Source organism: Megalopta genalis, unplaced genomic scaffold (genome assembly GCF_051020955.1).
Source record: "Megalopta genalis isolate 19385.01 unplaced genomic scaffold, iyMegGena1_principal scaffold0022, whole genome shotgun sequence".
Lineage (NCBI taxonomy): Eukaryota > Metazoa > Arthropoda > Insecta > Hymenoptera > Halictidae > Megalopta > Megalopta genalis.
The window spans coordinates 1,265,001-1,270,000 of record NW_027476092.1 but is presented as its reverse complement, the minus strand read 5'-3'; the positions used below and the strand labels follow the sequence as shown (position 1 = coordinate 1,270,000).

Here is a 5,000-nt window from a genome sequence, read left to right as displayed (position 1 = left end):
AATTTCATGTATAAAGTTTAATTAAACTCCCAATAGTTTGCCGGGAAACATCGATTCTTCCGATCTAGAAAGAGACAGAGACAGTCGATCCGCGTTATGTTAAATATTTCAAGGTTCCCGATTCCACAAAATTATAAAAAGTATACGGCTGTGTAGCAGGGATCAGAACGAGTAATTTCATGTATAAAGTTTAATTAAACTCCCAATAGTTTGTCGGGAAACATCGATAGTTCGATCGCGCGAGAGAGACAGAGAAACGAACAGTCTTTTTTTCGATTTACGGCTAAAATAAATTTTTCTCATTTTATTCAATAACATATTCTTGCTTAAATAACTTTTTTACATAGGGATTAAGCATTTAGAACGATACATTGTTTAAAATAAGGGCACTTTACTCTTGACATTTTACGGTTTTTTCAATTTTCTGAAAAATCCTGTCATTAGATTTTTTTAAAAATACGATATTCTTGCTTAACTAACGTTTCTACATAGGGATTAAGCATTTAGAACGAAATCTAATGTCAGAAAATGGCACTTTACTCTTGACATTTTTCGGTTTTTTCAATTTTCTGGGAAATCCTATCATTAGATTTTTTTAAAAATACGATATTCTTGCTTAACTAACGTTTTTACATAGGGATTAAGCATTTAGAACGAAATCTAATGTAGGAAAATGGTACTTTACTCTTGATCGGTACGTTGGGACTTAGAAAATATTCGGGCGTTCCAATCGCTCGTCTGTTGCATCATAGCGCATCTTTTTTTTTTTTTTTTTTTTTTTGTTTAACGTGGGGGAAATCTGCTGGTCAGACACCCCCGTCCCGCCCGAGGGGCGGGGCGGGGGTAGTGCGGGTTTTGACCCGCTAAAACCCCCACGGCGGCCTAGGGCGCTGGCGAGTAGCGGGGGAGCCACGGGAACTCTTACAGAACACAACCGCGGCTCCCCCTCGCCTGGCCGGCCACCAGGATGGAATGGCGGTGGCCGGCCGCGTCCCGGGGGGGAGATTTATACTCCCCCCATGAATCATCTTGCTTCGGCGGTGCGGGGGACCGCACCCCACACCGCCTCGTCCTCCCAATATGGGGAGGACAGCTTCAGTTGGGGGGGGGGTGGCGGGCGGCGGGCAATTAAACCAGTAATCTGGTACACCCGCCGCCCGCCTATTCTCATCTGCTCGGGGGGGGCTCTAGGCGTGGGCGCACACGCCGCACCCCCCGCTCACGGCGACCCCGCTCGGCAGCCTCCTTCTGCAGCATCACCTCTTCGCAGAAGGCGATGGCTGCCGCCCATTTTCTTGGGCTCTCCAGCATGGCCCCAACTAAGCTGGAGAGAGCGAGGTCGCGACCAACTTCCCGTCTTAGGACTCGGCGCAGCACTGAAAAGGCGGGGCATACCTCCAGTGTATGCTGCGCCGAGTCCTCCTCCGCGCCACAGTGGTGGCACACCGTCGTCGCTTCCCGACCGATGCGACACAGGTACACACCGAAGCAGCCATGCCCGGTGAACACCTGCGTCGCACGGTAGGTGAGCCTGCCAAACCGCCTCTCCCGCCACGAGGTGAAGTGTGGCAGGAGAGCCCCGGGGACGCGCTCGGCGGCATGGGAGCAAAGCTCCGCATGCCATCTGGCGAGCGCTAGTCCCCGGGCCTGGAGTTCGAAGCCGTCGACCGCCTCCTGCTCCGGCGGGTCCCCCCGAGCCCGGCCAGCGATGCATATGCGCCTATAGACATAGGCGCGCATCGCCGCCTGCAGCTCGAAGGGAATTTCTCCCGCCAGAGCAAGCGCCGCCACGGTAGACGCGGTGCGGTAACCCCGTATGAGGCGAAGGGCCATTTGCCTCTGAAGCCGGCGCAACAACAAAGTGATGCGCCGGCTTGCCCTCGCGGACGGCCCCCAGATCGGGGCGCCGTACAAGGCCATGGACCGCACCACGCCCAGGTATAGGCGACGCACCATGTTATCCGGTCCCCCGAGATTGGGCAACAGGCGGCCGAGCGAGGCCGCCGCCCTCTCAACTCGGGGGACGAGGCGGCCGAAATGCGCCCCGAATCTCCAGTGGCTGTCGAGGATCAGTCCGAGATACTTGATCTCGGACTTCACCTCGACGCAGGCTCCTCCAACCCAGATCCACGATCCGGCCGGTGGCCGCGACCGAGGCCGTCCAAACCAGACGGCCTCGGCCTTCTCCGGGGCCATCTTCAGCCCCAGATCGTGGATCTTCGCGACGACGGCTGCCACCGCAACCTCCGCTCGTCGGATGGTCCTCTCGAAGGTGTCCCCGACGGTGACCACTAACGTGTCGTCCGCATAGCAGACGACAGTGGCACCGTCGGGCAGGGAGGCCTTCAGGACCGCGTTATATCCCAGGTCCCACAGGAGTGGTCCTAACACGGACCCCTGTGGGACCCCGCAGTCCACTTCCCTCCGTATCGTCCCGTACCGGCCCGGGTATTCCACCCACCTGTCCCGCAGGTAGGCCCCGATCACCCGCCTCAGATAGGGAGGCACCTGGTGTTCAACCAGGGCCTCCCTAATGGCGGACCAGGGCAGGGTGTTGAACGCATTGACGATGTCGATCGACACCGCCAAGCACACCCCGCCCCGTGCCACGGCATTGTCCGAGAGGGACTTTAGACGGTCGATTGCGTCGACCGTCGATCGCCCCTCCCGGAAGCCGAACTGGCAGTCCGCCAGATCGGGGCCAACGCGGGACAGGTGCCTGGCGAGGCGGGCAGCAATGATCTTTTCAAAGATCTTGCCCACCTCGTCCAGGAGGCAAATGGGCCGGTACGCGGAGGGAGAATCCGCAGGCCTCCCATCCTTCTTTAAGAGGACCATCCGACTTCTCCTCCAGAGGTCCGGGAACACCCCGGAGAAGAGGCTTCTGAGCCTCCCGCCCAGGACGCTCATGGCAAGCAACCAGACCCGGCCGGGGATACCGTCCGGCCCCGGGGCAGTATTCTTGCCCCGAAGCCATTTGACCACCCCGGCCATTTCCTCCGGCGCGACCTCCAGATCCGGGGACCACTCATGTCCCTCTAGCTGAGGGACGGGCCGGGACGCCTCCCCGCTGACGGGGAATAACGCGTCCACGACCCGTCCGAGCATCCCCGGATCCAGGCTTTCCGTCAGAGGGGGCGCCCAGGAACGCAAACGTCCCATCGCCATTTTGTATGGGCGCCCCCACGGATCTCGGTTCAGAGACCCGAGAAAGTCGCGCCTGGCCTGGCTCTTCGCCTGCCTGATGGCCAGCTGCAGGGCGACCACCTTCTCCCTGTATCGCCCATACAGCTGGATAGCCAGCTCCACGTCGGAACGTCGTCGTCGACGGGCGCGGGCGTACTGGCGTCGCGCGCGGACGCACTCTGTGCGTAAATCCGCTATCGCGCGCGACCACCAGTACACCGCCTTCCTCGGGAAGACCCTGGCCCGGGGCATGGCGACGTCGCAAATCGACGTCATTGCGCCCCGGAACCAATGGGCCTCCCTTGTCCCGTCGACTGGCCCGGCCGGTGTTGCCGGCCAGGCCACGACGTGGGCTGCCGCCATCAGAGCGTCCTGGTCGAGGCGCTTCAGCGCCCACCGCGGCTGAGGCGATCCCTCATCAGCGGGGCGACGTCGGGGTGTCGATGGGGCGGCGGAGAGGCCGAGAACAATGTATCTGTGGTCGGATAGCGTCTCGACCTCCTCCGCCACCCTCCACCCCGTAATACGGCGCACGGCCGGGGGCGTTGCCCATGATAGGTCAACGATGGACCCCCCGTTGTACCGCACGCACGTATGGACCGAGCCCGTGTTTAGGAGACGGAGCTCGAGTCCCGCCGCCCAATCAAGCACCTCCCGGCCCCTCGGGTCCGTCCTGGGGGAACCCCAAGCTGAAGACTTGGCGTTGAAGTCCCCCAGGACCAGCACCGGACGTGGCTGGCAGCGGGAGACGCATCTCCCCACCACGTCCAGAAACTGTTCAAACTCCACGAGGGACCACCTCGGAGGTGCGTAGATCGCCACAACCACGGTGCCGCCCCAGTCAACGGCCAGGTATCCCCGGCCGCGCTCGATAACGGAGCACGCCGGGGACCCCGGCCGGCCTACCCATATTATAACGGCGGAGCCGCTCAGGTCCCCCATCCAATGTGGATGATCGGGAATCCTGTACGGCTCCGCCGCTACGGCCAACCCGGCACCCCGCTCGGCCAGGAATTGCACCAGGAGGTCCTGTGCCCTGGCCGAGCGGTTCAGGTTGGCCTGTATTATAGGGCCCTTGGGCCCCATTACGGGCAGGCCTCCACCTCCATCGCCGCCGCGGGAGCGGTGGCGTCTGGGGCCTCTTTGGCCCCATCCGCCCCCGCGGGCGCGACGGTGGCACCTTTGGGTGCCACCTTTGGCTTAGTAGCCACGGTGGCCGTCGAACTTGCAAGAAAACAGTGGTTTTGGATTTGCTCGTACATATATATATGGTTTCGACGGAAATATCTCGTTCTTTAAGGGACAATTATGTCGTTGTACGACGATTCCCGAATCTCCTTCGCGCGCTGGTTGGAGCTCTTCGGGTATCGGCTTGTTCCGAAATATAACACAAAAATGTGGTGGATAGCAAATACACATTATATATATGAGAGAATAAAAGGGAAAAATTACCCTGAACGGTGGATCACTTGGCTCGTGGGTCGATGAAGAACGCAGCTAATTGCGCGTCAACGTGTGAACTGCAGGACACATGAACATCGACATTTCGAACGCACATTGCGGTCCACGGATACAATTCCTGGACCACGCCTGGCTGAGGGTCGTTTACGTACTTATAAACTGCTTGCGTTGATGGCACTTGTTGCCTATATACGTACGAGCGAATGATGGGCGCTTCGTCGGCGTTTGTCGCGGTCCTATGAATATTGAGAAATTTTACGTACGTCTAACAGTCTTCGAGAGAGATGGAAATCGTGTTCGAACTAGCGTGAGTGTGGAAGGCGGTGTCGTGTGTCGTATATGTTTTATATACG

At 58.6% G+C, this 5,000-nt stretch overlaps 1 non-coding gene across 1 annotated transcript; it reads left to right on the top strand.

Annotated features, from left to right (window-relative positions):
• The first annotated feature begins 4,635 nt into the window (after positions 1-4,635).
• On the top strand, positions 4,636-4,790 carry LOC143260875 (5.8S ribosomal RNA). Its single transcript, XR_013035139.1, has one exon. It is a non-coding gene; the product is annotated as a 5.8S ribosomal RNA (ribosomal RNA).
• The last annotated feature ends 210 nt before the right edge of the window (positions 4,791-5,000 follow it).